Raw genomic sequence first — 19,425 nt, forward strand, 5'->3', positions numbered from 1 at the left:
TTATAGGACACCTTTGGGATGTTTTGGAATGCCGACTTCATGCCAGGCCTCACCGACCAACATCAATACCTCTCCTCAGTGCAGCACTCCATGAAGAATGGGCTGCCATCCCCCAAGAAACCTTCCAGCACCTGATTGAACATATGCCTGCGAGAGTGGAAGTTGTCATCAAGGCTAAAGATGGGGCAACACCATATTGAATTCCGACATTACTGATGGAGGGCACCACAAACTTGTAAGTCATTTTGAGCCATGTGTTCGGATATATTTGATCACATAGTGTAGCTCAGGATTACTAGGAAGTTGGGACTTTCCGTTTCACATACATTACTGCCATAATCAATAGCATATATACATTAATTGAACTTGCATATTATATCTGCACTGTTTCCTTAACTTCCTCTTGTGGGTGGTGTCTGGAGCCTCTCTCTGTAGCATCAGCCAACATAGCAGAAGTCCACTGTCCTATGTACTGCTGTTCAGTGAGAAAAATCTCCTGGTGGAGCTGCTCGATGTGCTCATCAATGAATGTACCGCAGTTTTCTGGAAACACTTCAAGGCGCAAGGAAAGAAAATGCATCTTCAGTGCCATGTTGCAGCCAACGACCGTATCAGCATGAATGAGTTCATTACAAGGCCCCTGTAATTTTCGGCTCCCCTATTTCCCAAGAACAATCTTGTTGTGTTACAAAAACAATGCCGTGCATGCAGATGATAGGGGTTAGAGTGGACTCAAAGTTGGTGTATCTGTGGACCAATGAATATCCCTTTTATGATCTTCTCTGTGCTGAGTCATGGAAACTTCTTGCACGAATATTAAAATGTTGCTTCATTCCTGTGCATAGCCGTAACAAGTATTGTCATGAGTCCGAACTTAATGTGTAATGGTGGGAGAACAATTATTTTCAGAATCACTAGATGTTCGTTGGCAATATTTTTTGCTGTGAACATCAGAGTTGTTCGTGGAGACCATTCCCTCTGTCTGTAGTGTTTTTTTCTTGTGTGACTGTCTCTCTAGCTAAGCCGCGCATGCGATAGGGGTGGATGACTTTTCATTACTATTGTGTAACAGTACTGCCGCCAGGCTTGTTTTTGAACCATATACAAAGAGTCTCTACCTGTGTGGATTTTATGTGATGTTCAGGTCTTTCAACAAACCATTAATGTCGTTGCAGAATGTAATGCCACTTAAGTTTTTTTCTGATGCCCCTAAAACACAAACACGCATACTGTGTCAGTGAGGAGGTTCCACTGCTGCAGGCGCCCCCACAGAGGTCTCACTACTCTTTGGTGGGTTTGTGCTTGGCTACCACGGGCCCCAGCCTTTGCAGCATCTTTTCCCTTCCGCGCTGCATGTCTATCCTCTTGTTATTCTTTTTCCCATCCCTTGGGGAACATGTCTGGGGTGTTACTGGGAATGTTACGCAATGTCTGTGGCTGGCATAAGAACAGTCCACCACTGTTTTTCGTTCCCATTTCCTTTCTTTGTTTCCCTTCTCCTCTCATTCGTCCACTTCAGCGTTTGAGGTTCCTCTTTTTCTTCTTCCTCCCTGTGCGCTCCTGATGGCTGGCCCATGTGTCTTGACGCATAACAGGTGACTGGGTAACGCGTAATTCCCAGCCTCGTATCGACAGGTAGGGTTTGCACCGACCCCCTGCTACAGGCCAGGCCCAGGGAGAGGTGACTGCCTGAGCTACTATCTTCTGAAATTGCTGATTAATCCCTCTGTGAGGTGGGTGAGGTGTGAACAATAACATTAGGTGCGCGTCCCCCTTGTAAAAGGGACCTCCAGTTGGAAGAAGTGTGCCATCGGAGATGCTGACAATCATCAGGGAATTTCTTGCAGTGAGCCAATCATCTTCACAATCAACGTCTACAAAACGTAAACGGAATGTGGCTAATGATTCAAAGACCCTTCCAGCAGTACCACGGTTCCTCGTGATTTCACGTACTGAAGGCGGTCAGTCCTACGCAATCGTAAATGCGTTTATTATTGAGAAAGGTGTTGACGCCATTGCCGGCCCTGTGAAATCGTGCTCTCGTTTATGGAATGGCACTTTGCTTTTGGAGACTACTTCTGATTCTCAAGCACAGCTGCTTGCCGCCTCGGGTCATTCCCTTGAAACTCATCAGAGTTTAGCCAAAGTGGGTTGCATCATGTTTATAGAGTTCAATGAAATTTGGTACAGTTAATACCTGCACTAAATTAAGTTGATATCTCAGGTATTGAAATGTGAAACCCCTGGGGAGTGGAGCTTGGCCCTCCCAAAGCTACAATTATGGTAATTTTTTTCAAAAAACATGCTACCATGTGTGACATCCTAGCTCCTGTACTAAATCAAATACAGCCAAAAGGTTGGTCTCATTTGGAAGGTAACACCTCTCCCTTGTAGGAGAGAGCAATAATATATTGCAGTGGTCCATGGTTCTGAAGTAATACATAGACAAACAGCTACACAAGTTATCACATTTTTGTAAGTTTCCAATATTTTTTATCTCATGTGTGAGTGATAGTACTAAACAATGTTTGGTGATAAGGCTGAATTCATTAAACAAATTTAGTTGTGTTACTTGCGTGCACACAATGACTTTTTGGATTTTGAAAATTCTTACTTTGCTGAAAATCACTATTTGGAACCTCCGCAAATGCAGTGTGTGCAAGGTCACTGTGTGCTGCAAATTGCTTCATTATGTAGCTTGTATCTAAGTCTAATTACCCACAAAATATGTTTGTCTTACTCCAATGCGTAACTTTTTTATTGTACTCTTTAACAGTGTGTATGTGTCCTGAAGGACAATATTGTAAGTGCCACAGAATTTGACATGACAGACCCATTATTCTGTAACATATTCAACCTGAATTAGTAGAAATAATATCTTTCACACTCTGAACACATCAATCATTATCTAAATGAAAAGTTACATAAGAAGCACATGCATTGAAGATCGGTGCCTTTCCTCACTTGGACTGCTGAAAGTCTTTAAACAACTGGATTATTTCAATTTCATTTGCCCTGTCCAGTGCATACTGTCTGCCTGTTATGGTGTTTGACACAATATTTGGTTTTAGAATGTCCCTGATTTTCACCCAGTTGACTTTATTGGTTAAGAAGTAAGCTTTAGCTGTTCCAGGTGGATGCAGATACTTCACCGAAACATCTTGGTTCTCTTCAGTGCAGTCCATAACAAAGGCAAGGTACCACTTAGAATTGCAGACACAAATTATGTGAGAAGACAGCCTGATATTCTGCAATGATACTGCTTGGTATTGTACTGGAAACTGTTGTGTCTCTCCCTTGTGTGTGAGATAACCCATATCATATCTCTCGGAGCATGAGGTTCGATACATCTTAACAACATCCTTTCCAGCAGCTATAAAGTGGTGGTACTGTCTTGTGTTTGGAATTGTCCTGCACTGATCAAATCTTTAATTTACTAGCATTGCACTGTTATTTTCAATGTTTTCTGAGGACGCGTAGAAGAACTGAATACCCTTTATCTCTTGTAATGCAAATTCGAAAAGTACTTGTGCAGTGAGGATTGGGTGATGAAGTTCTTGAAGACTCCTCCTGGTAGCCAGTCTTTTGACTGTCCCCCCAACTCCATCACAGGCACTCTTCCCACGGTTAGTGGCAAAGAAACGGCACTCAGCATCAATTCCGAAGTCCTCAGAATGCAGTGTCAGATTTTTAAAATTTTTCCAGTTTTTATATTGAGATGATGCTCCATCTTAAAAGTAGTGAATTTTTCCTAGTGTGGCATTGCGTCTTTTATATGGGGAATAATGGTTTCTTGATAATAATGTACTGTAGCTGTTGAGTGAATGAGATAGTCACTTGTTATGCACATTGTGTTTACAGTTGATCGTGCTGACCCTGAATTCGGTAGATAAACTACAAAAGGATGCACTGTGGCATGGGATTGCTGCCAGTGAAATTCTTGTGCAGCATCTTGTACAATAAACGAGTAATTCTCAGAAAAATTTGCAATCACAATACACACTGTTGGGCCGAGTGTTTATTTCAAGTGAAGATAGATAATGTGATTGCTGTTTTGTTATAAAATGATGACTTTTCAGCAATTCCAGTTTGTTGCAAAAATTGTGTATGAAATTATCGACTGTTTTCACCACTGATACCAGTGTACACCAATTTGTTCAAATGGCTCTGAGCACTATGCGACTTAACGTCTGAGGTCATCAGTCGCCTAGAACTTAGAACTAATTAAACCTAACTAACCTAAGGACATCACTCACATCCATGCCTGAGGCAGGATTCGAACCTGCGACCGTCGCGGTCTCTCGGCTCCAGACTGTAGCGCCTAGAACCGCATGGCCACTCTGGCCGGTCACACCAATCTGTTGTGATCCACTGCATGTACTGGACATCTTCAACCAAACAAGTGCTTCTGATTCTGCAAGAAGAGCTGAATACATTTCACTCCAGGGTATCTATCACACAAATATAACATACAGTCCTCGCATTCTGTAGAGCAGATAATCTTCTCAAGTAAGTCTATAGTTGTCTAACTAAGCTTGGTGATGTCTAACATAAGCTGCATGTTCTGGTGATGAATAGAAACACACACAGCATGGGTTCCATGAGTACACGCCATTTGGGATGCAACTGGGCAAATTTCAAGAAACCAATTTTGTAAGTGGGAAACTTCTCTTTGAAGGCTGCATACAGCTCCTTCAAATTCACTAAAACAAGGCATTTCTGCTTGTGTTCTTTAACATCCCATTCCGATCAGACAGATACAAAGTCTTTCATCCCTGGACACCAACAAGTGTACTAATCATCTTCATAAAATGTTCAGACAGCATGTTGTATATTGTCACTTAGACTTACATCCTCAATGCGTCATGTCAAGCAAGATTCCTTGTTTTTCCTTCAGTACCCTGGCCTTCCAAAACACATATTCTGACACCCCAAATTCTCTAGCACAATATGCAATTACCCAGTTCGAAGCAAGGAGACTGATAATCTTGATTTTTATTTCACATGTAGCCTTGCTACATATTTCTTTTAGCTATTCAATAAGATCAGTGAAGTCTGTCTGAGTGGAAGTTGAAGAGATGTGATCCTCATCATTAGGTATTGTAACTTCGAGACACTTTTCCAAGTGCTTATGAACAGCAGAGCAGATTTTCTTGTGCTTTGTTTTGCAGTGTGAGACTTTTTCACTACTACTACTACTACTACTACTACTACTACTCAGACGCCGTTTCTTAAGTGGTGACACACTGAGAGCAGTACAGGTCTCATTCACTGCAGCTACAAATTCTTCAGCAGGCCGAAAACTGTCACTTGTATCTATTGAACATTCATACTGCACAATGACAGCACAGCTGTGATTGGATGGTGGTGGTGGACCAATTAGGATTCCTGGGCTGGCAGAACTGTATTACAGGTGGTGTATTAGGTTGCTGTCTGTACATAAAAGCAATAAATTGTTACATGTATCAGGCTTTCCACAAATGATTGATGGGACGTTTGGAGTTAGGGAAATCAAAATAAAATGTTTAATTTAAATCCTTGATTTCTGTAGCTGGAATTCAAACATTTATTATTTGATAGCCACTATTAATGGGCAATTTCAGTAGTTCGCCATTATTTTTGTCTGCAGTTTTGACTAATAGTTCTGGGTTAAGGCTATTTAAGAAAATAGTGAAAAATTAAAAATTTAATGTTGAATTTAACGTAATGCACTTTGGATACTTCATAAAACATCCCTGAAAGGTAGCAGTGCCATGGTTTGATGCTTTAGGGGATAGGTTTTATCTTAATTATCCCCTATAAATTGCCCCATCCATCACAAGTAGTATGTACCGTTCATCACAGTGTTTATCCATCACAGTATTTGTGACAGATGGGAGAGCTTTCATTGTAAAAAAGAAATTAATGCAAAAGAATTTGGCAATGCCTTCTAGTTTCCAGATTTTCTATCTATGCTACTGAAGAAAAACTTAATAATGAACTGTTTGTCAATAATGGTGGGCAATCATTGGAACAATGAACTGTTTGTTAATAATGGTGTGAAATCATTGCCAGCTTGACAACCTACTGTTTACCACTAACACCCACAAGTGTAACTTCTCTAAGATGATGGTGATAAACGAAAGGGAAAAAAGTTGCATAATGTTTCTATTCTCTACATGGAATTTCAGTGCCTTAGGATTTCATTGAAACTATTCACAGTCGTGGCTTCCACATTTTTAACTTTGACTCATAGGCTCTTTCATTCATGGAATCCCTGGTATAACATGTGGTGTATTAGCACATTGTTAAATGACTTACAATAAATGGGAGTAGCACAAAGATATTTTGGGGGTAGTTATACTTAGATACAAGCCACATAATGAAGCAATTTGCAGCACGCTGTGACCTTGCACACATTGCATTTGAGGAGGTCCTAAATAGTGATTTTTGACAATTTCGGAATTTCCAAAATCCAAAAAGTCATTGTGTGCACGCAAGTAACGCAACCAAATTTGTTTAATGAATTTAGCCTTATCACCAAACAAAGTTTAGTACTACCACTCACACATGAGATAAAAAATATTGGAAACTTGCAAAAATGTGATAACTTGTGTAGCTGTTTGTCTACGTATTACCTCGGAACCATGAACTGTTGCAACACATTATTGCTTTCTCCTACAAAGGAGAGGTGTTACCTTTCAAATGAGACAATCTTGTGGCTGTATCTGATTTAGTACAGGAGCTAGGACATCACACATAGTAGCATGTTTCTTTGAAAAAAGAAAAAAAAGACTAAAACTGTTGCTTTGTGAGGGCCCAGCTCAGCCCTCTGGGGGTTTCACATTTCAATACCTATTTCAACTTAATTTAGTGCAGGTATTAACTGTACCAAATTTCATTAAAATCTGTAACCATGATGCAACCCCCATCTGATGATTTCCAATGGAATGACCCCCTCGCTTCTTCACGGCTATCCTGTTCGTGTTGAGATCCGTAGGACTCTGAATTCTTCCCGTGGTGTTATTTAAACTAGGCTGCTTGACAGTCTGACGGAACCCGAAATCCAATCTTACATCTCTGATCAGGGTGTCATTGCCGTCCATCGGGTGATGAAATAGGTAGATTCCTCCTGGGTGCCCACCTGCACTCTTTTTCTCACCATTGATAGGCTGGTGCTACCATTCAAGATCAAAGCAGGCTATGAAGTTATCACAGTTCGGCCATACATTCCGAACCTGATGCACTGCTACCATTGTCATTGTTTCAACCACACTAGAATGGCGTGTCGATACTCGGCCAAATATGTAACCTGTGGTAGGGATGCGCATGAGGGTGATTGTCCACCTCCTTCTCACCACTGTGTCAACTGCAATGGCCTCCTCCCGGGATTGTCCCACGTATCTTGATGAGCGGGCTGTCCAGGAGATCTGAGTAAAGGAAAAAGTGCCTTACCCAGTCATTCGCAAGTTATTGAGTAATTGCAAACCCTGCATTCTCGCATCTGGCACTTATAGTTCATGTTACCTCTCGCTCCGTGAAGGACGTGGCCACGCAGACATGCAACCTCAGATTTGGCTCTGAGGTTGTGAAATCGTCCAGTGTCGAGGTAGCATTGCCATACCCCCATTCAGTTGTACAACAAGCCATCAAACTCTCGCCTCAAGGGGCAAAGCCACCAGCTACACAACTGGTAGGCCAGAAAGGATAGAAGGGGTACTCCCATGAAGACTTTCTATTCCCTCCAGCCAAACAATACCTGAGTCATCCTGTACTAAACAGAGAGGCTCAAAGAAGTCCAACAAAGGCAAATGTTCTTCTCCTCCTCTGACTCGAAGATCCTCTTTGACGGTGTTGCCACATTGTACCTTAGCCCGACCAGCCCGAGTGTTGCCAGTACGCACCACCAACTGTTATTCTGCGTTGATCTCCACAGATTGACAGCAGAAGCAAGCCAATGCTTCTAATGACCTCACGGAGCAGGATCCTCCTGCTTTTGTGCCCTGTAGCAGTGAGTCTTCACAGGCTGTCACTCAGCAGCCGCCGAGGTGACACCCCCTTCACTTTTTCCTCATTGTGACTCTCCTTCAATGGAAAGTTTGTTGCCTTCTGTCCCACAAAGAGGATATATGGCTGCTCTTAGCATGGCAGCGTCCCCGTATACTTTGCATTCAGGAAACGAAATTGCGCCCTTACAACCACTTTGAGCTTCCACATTTCTTCCTGGTTCATTTTGACCTTCTCCCTGAGGTCGGCATTCCATCTGTGGGGTCATTGTGTTGCTCATATGGGATGGCATTCGTAGTCAACCTATCTTCCTGACTACCCATCTTCAAGCTGTTGCAGTTCGCCTTTTCCTTCTTCATGTGATTTTTTCCCTCTGTATCATTTATGTGCCTCCGTCATTCAATGTCACTAGGGCAGACTTCCTTCAGCTTATTGGGCACCTACCTCCCCAATTTATGCTACTCGGTGACTTTAATGCACATAATCCTGTTTGGGGTTCTCCCAGAACCTATCAGAGAGGTGCCCTCTTGGCTGATCATCTTAATCAACTCAGCCTCTTCTGCCTTAACACTGGAGCACCCACATTCACTTCCGACTTCTCACACACCCATTCTAATTTGGACCTATCCTTCTGTACTGCCCTGCTTGCCCATTGTCTTGAGAGGTCCGTTCTTTCTGACACCTACTTGAGCAATCATTTCCCATGTGCTATCCATTTGCTAACTCCTACCCCAACTTTGTGCACACCCATGTGGTAGCTTACTAAGGATGTTAGGTGGCTTTACTCCTCCCTGGCGACCTTCAAAGAACAAGTTTTCCCCAGTTGTGATGACCAGGAGGAATATCTCACAAACGTTATCCTTACTGCTGCAGAACGTTCCATTCCTCGCACTTCCTCTTTACGACACCGTGTCCCAGTGTCTTGGTGGACTGAGGCATTCCAAGATGTAATTTGCACACAGAGACATGCCCTCTGCATTTTTGACTGCCATCCTACAATGGCTAACTGTATTCGTTATAAACAGATGCATGCAAAGTGTCATCACATTCTTTGGGATAGCAAAAATGCTAGCTGGCTTTCATTCACTAGTTCTTTTAACAGTTCCACACCTTCCTACATCGTGTGGGCCAACCTCCAATGGCTCTCTGGGACCAAGATCCATTCGCCTATTTCCAGCCAGACAGTAGCAGGTGATGTCATCGTGGATCCTATTTGCTATCTCCAACACCTTGGGCCGCCATTTTGTGGAAATTTCAAGCTCTTCCCACTGTCACACTGCCTTCCTCCATCAGAAACAAGAAGAGGAGGCTCAGGTGATACCTTTCTCTTCTCAGAATCGTGGGTGCTACAATGCCGTCTTTATTGTGAGGGAGCTAGATCATGCTCTCATTTCGTCCTGATCCTCCGCTTTAGGGCCAGACACTGTTCATATTCAGATGTTGCAGCACCTGTCTCTTGCAGGCAAGCACTTCCTACTTAATACCTATAACCGCATCTAGGTAGAGGACACATTTCCCAGACATTGGCGTGAAGCCACCATCGTACCCATACCTAAGCCTGGTAAGAACAAACACCTTCCGTCTAGCTACCATCCTATCTCTCTCACCAGCTGTGTTCGCGAGGTGATGGAATGTGTGATTCATGCCCTGCTGGTACGGTGGCTCGAGCCTTGCCATTTACTAACCACTGCACATTGTGGATTTCGAGTGCTGTTCAGCAGTTGACCATCTTGTCACTTTGTCCACCCATTTCATGAATGGTTTTCTGTGGAAATCCCAGACAGTGGCCACGTTTTTTTGATTTGGAGAAAGCCTATGAAACCTGCTGGATGACTGGTATCCTCCATACTCCGTACACATGTGGCTTATGTGGCCGCCTGCTCCGTGTCCTGGAGGAATTTTTAACAGACCAAGTTTTCAAGGTATGTGTGAGCTCTGCCTTGCCGGACACATTTATCCAGGAAAATGGTGTGCCTCAGGGTTCTGTCCAGAGCGTTGTCCTCTGTTCTATCGCCATTAACCCTATAATTGCCTGTCTTCTGCCAGGCAACTCCAGCTCCATTTTTGTTGACGATTTTGTCATCTATTACAGTTCTCCATGGACCTGTCTCATTGAGCGCCATCTTCAGCGATGTCTCAATCATCTTTACTCATGGAGTATCGACAATAGCTTTCATTTTTCCACTGACAAAACTGTTTCTATGAATTTCTGGTGGCACAATTGGTTTCTCCCACCATCTTCACATCTTTGGCCTGTTGCTCTTCCATTGGTTGAAACTGTGAAATTTCTGGGGCTCATGCTCGATAGGAAACTGTCGATACTCCCATGTCTCTTACCTGGCAACCCACTGTACACAGTCCCTCAATGTCCTGCGTGTCCTCAATGGTACTTCCTGGGGTGCAAATCGAACCACCCTTCTCTGTTTGTACCGGTCCCTCGTCTATTCAAAACTAGACTACGGGTACTTTGTTTATGCATGTGCATATCTGTCCCTCTTATGCTGTCTCAATACTATCCACCATCGTGGCCTCTGTTTGGCCATGGTGCCTTTTACACTAGCCCATTTGAGAGTCTGCATGCTGAAGCTGCTGAAATACCATTGTCCTACCGCCATGACTTTCTCCTCAGCAGGTATGTATGCCGTTTGTCTATCATGGGTCGCCACCCATCCTATGTCTCCTTCTTTGGTGATTCCTTTGATTGCCAGTATGGGGCGTGTCCCTCTTCTCTGTTAATTCCTGGAGTCTGCTTTCGGCTCTTGCTCCGGGGGATTAACTTCACACTACCTGCAACTTTCCTGGTGAGTGTGAACCCTTCACCACCTTGGCTTCATAATGTGACCTGTGTTAACTTTAGCCCTCATTCGCTTCCTAAGGACACTACTCCAGCCTCGCTGTATCGCCTTCAGTTTCACAACCTTCACATGGAACTTGGCGATTGTACCTTTGTGTACACTGATGGCTCCAACACTGACTGTGGTGTCACGTGTGCCTTCGTCATTGGTGCCCACGTCTTTCAGTATCGGCTTCCAACACACTGCTCCGTATTTACAGCCGAGCTCTTCATCCTGTATCAGGCCATGGAGTACATTCAGCGACACGGACTTTTCAATTGTGTCCCCCGCTCAGACTCTGTCAGCGCCCTTCAAAGTCTTTGTGCGCTATACACTGCCCATCCCTTAGTGCAACAGGTCCGGGAGAACTGTCACTTGCTCTTTCTTGGTGGAGCCACTATGATGTTTATGTGGATTCCTGGTTATGTCGTTCTGCCAGGAAACGAGGCTGCTGTCGCTGCTGCCAAGGCTGCAATCCTCATATCTCAGCTCACTAGTTCCTATATTCCCTCCAGTGATCTCTGTGTTGCCGTCTGTCAGGAGGTGGTGTCCCTTTGACATCACCATTGGTCCTCTCTTTATGGGAATAAGCTCTGGATCATTAAGCCTCTCCCAGCAGCTTGGATGTCCTCCTCTCGGCACTCCTGCCAGGAGGTCATTTTAACTAAGTTGCGTATTGGGCACTGCCTTTTTTGCCATCGTCATAAGATAAGTGGTGCTCCCCCACCACTTTGTACACACTGTGCCCAAATTTTAACTGCCTGCCACTTCCTGATGGAATGCCCATTTTTTAACTGTTTACGTTCCCACTTGGGTTTGCCATCTGAGTTATCAGCCGTTTTAGCAAATGATGCATGGGCTATTGACAAACAAACAAACATAGAAACTGCTGCAGGCATGAGGCCAAGAGTTCAGCTTTATGCTTTGGAAGATCTGAATCCTAGACAGATCACTGAGTTCACATAGTGTTGGTTTGTGTGGTTCTCCAGATGGTGATATTGTTGTAAATGTAAGGTCATTGTCACTGGGAGATGATTGCACTTTTCCAGCTGTATTTGTTGGTTCAGCGTCATTGCTATCACTGCTTCATGGTGGTACATGTAAGGGTACAGGAAATGATATTCCTTTGCCATGAGCTACTGGGCAAATGACAGAAGGGGTGTCAAAGTATTGAATATTCATTTTCCTCTTTGTACTGACTCTTTTCCTCAGAGGAGATACCGTACAAAAATAAAAACCCATGCACGATTTGTGGGTTCACTCCAATAGCGGACACACCAAACTGCATGGAGACATTTCAGTGCTTTAGTTAATGGTCACCTTCTTGAACCACAAATAAAATCTGCACACATGTAACAAAACTTATCAGGTTTGTTACTGCAAGTGCAGGGAATGTAGTGCTTATAACATCCCATAAGTGTGATTGTGAAACATAAACACCTTATTTAATTATATCCCTGAACTAGAAGAAAATTTTAACTTTGATATTTGTGTTTAGTGTAACTTAATCTATAAAGTGTGGCTACTTTCATTTCTGTAAAAAATAAAAAGTGAAAATTTGTGGACCAGTGTTACAGAGGCTAACACCAAATGTTTTCATATTCAGTTAATATGGATTGAATTATTCAATAATGTTTGCGTATTGTGTTTGCAGGAAAATTTTCTGTCTCATTTATATAAAACTGGAGTACTGACAGGGCCACCCTTGCATAACATTTGAAGTAATATTACACCTTCAGGGTGTTCCCAACAGAGACAAAAAATCACATTGCACTTTATTTGTGTTGTTACTGTACAGGACATTTACTATGGTAGTAGTTTTGTTGACCAGTTTTTTACGCTATTACATGTGTATTCTTCAGTACTATTATAGTGTCACACCAATTAGTTGAATTGGGAAATGGATGGGTAGCTGTTGCTTTGTCTAAAATTTAAAACCCAAATAACTCTTATCTACTTCCATAGTAGATCCACGAGACATCTTTCTACTACTGATAGCCTCATACCTGCTGGAAGCACACACAGAATAGTTTTTTTGTGTGCAGAAGTGATATTGTAGGCATCTTCAACTGTGAGAGGATTATGACACTACTAGTGGCCATATCATCTTGAAGCACCTTCATAAACGGGGCTTTTATGACCATTGTCTCACCTTCATATGGGACTTTCTTTTCACCAAATGTTTTTGTTATTGTGTACAAATAGCAAAACATTACTTTCACCAAAAGTTTTTGTTAGATTATACAAATAGGCAAAACATTACAGTGAAAGTCTGCAACCTACTGTGAGTAACACCATTACGGAATTTTAAAAAAAATGTTTGGTAAAGGAAGCCTTCCAGCTTACACTTGAAAATTTGTGGTTCACCCATAGAAATTTTCAGCTCTTCTGAAATCATGTTGTAAATGGAACCTGCAGTATAGTGCAAATTTTTCAGTGCACTGAATTGTCTTTCTGTGCAGTGGAATGAACTGTACAATTCCTCTTGAGTGAATCCTCTTTATTAACAATAAATCTCATGGGGATTATACACTGTGCATCTGAAAAGTTTGGTGAATGAGCTCTAAAAATGAAGGAAACAAGAGTTAAAAACAAAATACCTTAACTAGTCTTCAGAGTAATCACCATTAGCTACAACGCACTTTTGACATCAGTTGTAAAGCTGTTGGAAACTGTCAGCAAAGACTTTTTGTGGAATTGCTTGAAGCACCTTGGTCACACATTTTGGATATGCTTATCATTGCAGGAGATGAGACCTGGTGTCATCAATACGATCCAGAGACCAAGTGACAGTCAGTGGCGTGGCGTTCATTGTATTTCTCCCCTCTCGTGGTTAGAAATTCATGATGGATCACGCCCTTGCTGGTGAAAAAGGCGATCAACATCATCTCAATCTTGGATTTTGCCAGCTGACTTTTTTTTGGAGGCAAGGAAGACGATGAACGACATGCCATCGACTATTGTTTGGTCTCTGGATCATATTGGGAGCATCAGATGTAATCCGCTGTAATGATGTGCATATCTGGCAAAGCTTGACAGCAGTGCTTCAAAGAATTCCATGAGAAGTGTTTGCTGACAGTTTTTGACAGCTTTACAACAAATGTTAGAAGGGTGTTGTAGCTAATGGTGATTACTTTGAAGGTGAGTAAAGGTATTTTGTTTGTAATTCTTGTTTCCATTATTTTCTGAGACCCCTCACAGAAGTTTTCAGGTATGAACCTTGATGTACAGGGTAATATAGTTAGAATTGTGGGTCTGCTCTTTTGTTATCATCAGCTAAGGAATCAAATGTGGCCTCATTTCTTTTGAAGACAGTCCATATGAAGGACATTTTGAAACTGCCACCACAGATGAAAACAGAGAAAATACCCAATGCTATATTGAACAATTAATGATGAAATAGTGTGTGAAATAGATGATGTAATAGCAAGCTTAGAAGTAATTATGATACATTTTAAATTAGGAATTAACTATACAAAGGCTTTATGCAAGCTGGGTGATACATTTGTTGAATACTATCCAAAATCAGCTGAGAAAATGAATTTATCATTATTTTGAATAGAATTCAACAGATTTCATATTCTGATTTATCAATGTGTATGAGATGTGTGTCTATCACTTCAAACTTGTAACAAAAACTACAGTCATCCCAGTGGATGGAAGCTGTTAGTTCTGTGCCAAAATCACGAGAAATTTATTTTCTTTGTTGGAAAGGTAAAAGTCAGCCTTTTCTTTGATATGAAATTAATAATTGTAATTGATTATCTTGTAAAGTGTTAAATAGCAATTGTTAAATATTACTCAAGTATTCTTGACCAGCTGTGTGAAAAAATAAGAGAAGAGACCTGAATTGTGAAACAAATTGTAATTTTTCCTCAGGACACACTATCTGTCTATGCTGGTGCTCAGGCTATAGAAAACCTGATGGGAGTGAAGAATGTATTATTAGAACATTCTTACTATTAATTCTGTTATTAGGTCATTCTTCCTATTTACCAGATTTGGCACTGTGACTTCCACCTATTTCTACACCTAAAGAAATTTGTGATTGGAGAACATTTCAATCCAAAGAAACAGCTATGGCAACCAGAGGTGGATATTTAGTGGACTTTTCAGAAATGCACTTCAGAGACAGAATCTATACATTACAAAAAAAGAAAGAGAAAACATTATGATGTTCATGGTTACCACAAAAACTACTTTTCACTGCCAGGCTGAAGAATTTGTGACTTATCCTTGTACCTCTATAACTGGAGAGATTTCATCAGACAGTTTAAGTGAAATGGTATCAATTGAGTATAGTCCCTGAATATTTTATTTGTGAACTGTCACTGACAAAAAAGAGGTCCACATTATATGTCAACAGATCCCTGAATCAGTTACCTGTGAGAAAAAAATGGAATGTCGTTGGTTAACTATAAAAAATGGAAGGAGTAAAGGCTACAACTCACAACATATTTGAGGTACTGAGTTGTCAATAGGCATATTAACAATATTGAGAACATTGCTAAGATTTCAAAAGCCCCAGCCCAGAATCTCTTTCCCAAATCGCCCGAATGAAATAACACTCGTCAGCATAGTGGTGGGTTCATAGATTACTCGTGGAGGAGGCTCAGTTGACATTATAACACGTACAAAATATTAGCTCAGTTTATTATAACTTGAAGAAACAGAGCACTTAACTTTGAAACAACACAGGAATGTCGTGTATATTTGTTACTGTCACTGAACACTAATAAAACATCACATGATACAGTACAAGATAATAGTCTCTTCTTTCATAGTAAAGTGAGATGATCTAATACAACTTTTGCACTGCCGGCTGTAGAGAATGATTGTAGGCTGGGCTGAGCTGCACCCCGCTCTGCTAAAAGCAAGTGTGCTACAGCAGTGGCATACAGAATTCTTAAGGGCGTGTCTGTGCCAAAGTTGTTGTCGTTGCTTCTTGGCAGTAACTATGCTCGCTTGTGGTTCTTTAGCGAGGTACCGCACTTGCCTTGGAACCACATTCTTCGGATGACACCACAATCTCTTCACCCTAACTACCCCCTTCCTTTCTTCTCCCCCCATCAAACACATACACATTCACATTCTATACGCTTCCCAAAATTCGTAGCCCTAACGATCCCATTATAGCCAATTATTTTGCTCCTATGGGAAGAATCTTAGCCCATGTTGACCGACACCTCCAATCTATTTCCCTCATCTGAGCTTCCTGTACGAAAGACACAAACTACTTCCTTCAGTGTCTCTAATCTGTTGTCATCCTCACTCGTCACTGTTGATGCCTCCTACCTATACACCGACATCCACCGTGCCCATTGCCTTGCTGCTGTTGAACAGTGCCTCTCCTAACATCCCACTGACTTTACACCATTCCATTAATTATAAACTTGAAAAACTGCATTATGAAAAGGGTAGTTGCTGCTCACCATGGAGTGGAGATGCTGCGTCACAGGTAGGCACAATGAAAAAACTGTCAGAAAATGAGCTTTTGACCGACAAGGCCTTCATTGGAGATAGAGAACACACACACAAATGCAACCCTCACACACATGGCCGCAGTCTCTGGCTGCTGAGGCCACTTGTTGATGGACAATATTTGTTTTTGTATTTCAGAGCCAGCATTGTTCTTAAAGTTTACTTCTGATCCAAGGTAATGAAACTGCACACAACATCAAACCTATTGAATCAGTTTCTATTAACAGACAGTCATTAGAATATTTTTTTTTTCGTTACAGGCATATACTTAGTTTTCCCTTCATTCACCTGTCACAACTATCCTTTTCGTAATATTGTTACATTCAATCCTGGATTTTCCATTGCTGAAAAACTACGTTCTTACACACAGCTTCTTCTCCTGTGAAACAATCAAACCCTTGACACAGCCAAGGTCATCTCCTTGGCAACCTCCAATGCAAGAGCCATCCAGAGGAAAATTTGTAGCCATCTAAAATCCCAAACCCCTGTTGTGGTTCACATTCATTGATGATATCTTCGTGATCTGGACCTGGGTTAGAGACACACTGCCTGCATTCCTCTATAGTCTCAACATCTCTACCATCTGTTTCACCTAGTTCTCCTCACCCCAGCATGTCATTTCCCCGGACATTGACCTCCACCTCTCTGATATCTCCATATACATGTCAGTCCTTTTCGAGGCCACTAGCCATCAACAGCACCTACATTTTGATAGCTGCCATCCCTTACACACAAAAATGTCTATTCTATACAGTGTAGCCTCCCATGGACTGTGCATATGCAATGACAAGCAATCTATTGCCCTGAATTCTGATGCACTTTGGTGGATGCTTCACAATCCCTGCCATTTTGATCCGCCCAGTCCACCTGGTTTCTTCAGTTATCATATTGAATATCTCTGTAATCATTCTGTCATTAACTCTCAGTACATGTCTTTAAAGTCCGTGTTTCTGCACTGCAGGTTAGCACCTGTCTTACTAAAATGATTTAAGTTTTTCTGAACAGCAACTAAGATTTTAGATATTTTCTGAGGTGGTGTTTGTACTTGTTGGTGGACAATATTTGTTTTTGGATTTATGAGCTGGTGTTAGCACTTGTTGGTGGACAATATTTCTGTTCGGATTTCAGAGTCGGCATTGTTCTTACAGTTTACTTCTGATCCACGGTAAGTGAAACTGTGCACAACATCAAACTTATTGAACTTGTTTTTTTGAACTTATGTTCATTAGGATAATTTTTCTTAGTTTCAGGTATATACTTAGTGTCCCTTCATTCATCTGTAGGCCCATCTTTCTAGCAGCTCTTTCAAGACTTGTAAAGGCTACTTTCATTGCCACTGGTGTTCTTGCAATTACATCAATACCATCTGCATACCAGCACCTGAAATGATTTGTGCAGGTTAGCCCCCCTTGTATTGATGCCCACATTTCGTATAACCATTTCTGAGGTTATATAAACAGAATTGTGCTGCCATACTCCGTTTTTTGTGGTCATAGCATTTTATATCCTATTCTGTGTCTTAATTTGAGTCTGGTTGTTTCCTATAGTAGCTCTCCCTAAGATATTAAATTTATTATCAAGAATCCTTAACTCTTCCATTATTATATACAGCTCCCTTCTGTCAGTACTGTTAAAGGGTAATCTACAATCTCCTCTTGGACACTAACATGACTCATCATAAAAAGCATCCTTCTCTTCATCACTCTTCTCTTCAGTTAGAACATAAAATAAATGTTGAGCCTTTCAGTTGGATGCCACTTCAGTGACTTGCTTGTCCTAGAAACCAACAGCACTCAGTGGTCCCCATATGGTCACCGATATAAGTACTAGCCAGGCCCAATGTTGCTCGGAACATGAGCACATATGAGACTATAGTTGAAGAATTTTTCTCTGATTCTGAGTCTGCATGAGCTGTGTGACTTCCCCTGGAGGTCCATAATAATATCTCTTTTTCTCTTATGTACAATAAAACTGGTACCAAATGTGTGAACTCCCTTTTTTTTCTTTTTTTTGGGGCAGCCATTAAATATAATGTGATTCTCCTTCTCTATCACTCCTTCACCTAACCATCTCTCCTGTTCAATAGCTGTAATATCTAGTCTGTACTCATCCCCTGATCAAGTAATTTCCGTTAGAGCTCCAGCTTCATAGAGAGTTAGAACATTCAGTGATCCAAATCTCAGTTCCTTCAGATGTGGGCTAGTTCAAAGTAAATAGGCCAGATTTCATAAAATTTGATTTTTACAGATTAGGTTGTGAGCCCAGCATCATCGCCCAGTGGTCCTGTAGCACTGATATTCAGGGTTGACTTCCTCAGCTGGTGGATCCCCATTTTAAACCATTAGGAACTTGGGTTTTCTCCCTTGGATGACTTAGACATATATGTAAAGTTTACTGTTGCCCAGGGGCTGTGGCAAGTGACTCTCCTAAGAGTGATCAGGTGCATTTTCTTTGATGTTTCAGCTGATATTTACAACTTTGTTTTTGCAGTGTGTAGCTGGAGTCAACCTCGACAAAAACTACTCACCATGCCTTTCTTGTGATGCCCAGTATCAAGAGAAAGCATTTGTTTATTTCCCATTCCAAACAAAATTATTTTTAAAGCACAATTTTATGTATCCAATTGATAGAGCCATTTCAAATTAGCCTAATGCAATATGTGTTTTATCAATATGTATTAACAGAGACAGTAGAAGACGAAGAATAACTGGTACTCCAGCAACAATAGAAGAATGTTGTTGTATGGTGTTAGCAGACAGCATGGGCCAGTGCAGTTCTGTCACTGCCAGAGTACTGATTATTCTTCTTGTTTTACTGTCTCTGTTAATATGGATGGATAAAATGAATGTCGCACTACACTAATTTGGGACCACTCTATTGAATGGGCTTATAAAATTGCACTTTAAAAATAATTTTGTTTGTAATGGGAAACAAATTAATGCTTCCTGTTGACACTAGGTATCACGGGGAAAGACATGAAATTGCAAATATCTGCTGAAACTCCAGAGAAAATGGGCATGACGACAACTTGTGGGGGAGGGTGGTTGCAAAAATAGGAACATCAAAAGGCACAGCTTTTTTTGTTTTGTTTTTCTTCATTGTGTCGTAAGTAGTCTTTAGTAGC

The 19,425-nt window shown here is 41.5% G+C and overlaps 1 protein-coding gene across 4 annotated transcripts in view; it reads left to right on the forward strand.

Annotated features, from left to right (window-relative positions):
• LOC124555162 (rab-like protein 6) overlaps positions 1-19,425 on the forward strand; it is a 194,564-nt gene that overhangs the window by 19,687 nt on the left and 155,452 nt on the right. The window lies entirely within an intron of this gene.

Source organism: Schistocerca americana, chromosome X, assembly GCF_021461395.2.
Source record: "Schistocerca americana isolate TAMUIC-IGC-003095 chromosome X, iqSchAmer2.1, whole genome shotgun sequence".
Taxonomy (NCBI): Eukaryota; Metazoa; Arthropoda; class Insecta; order Orthoptera; family Acrididae; genus Schistocerca; species Schistocerca americana.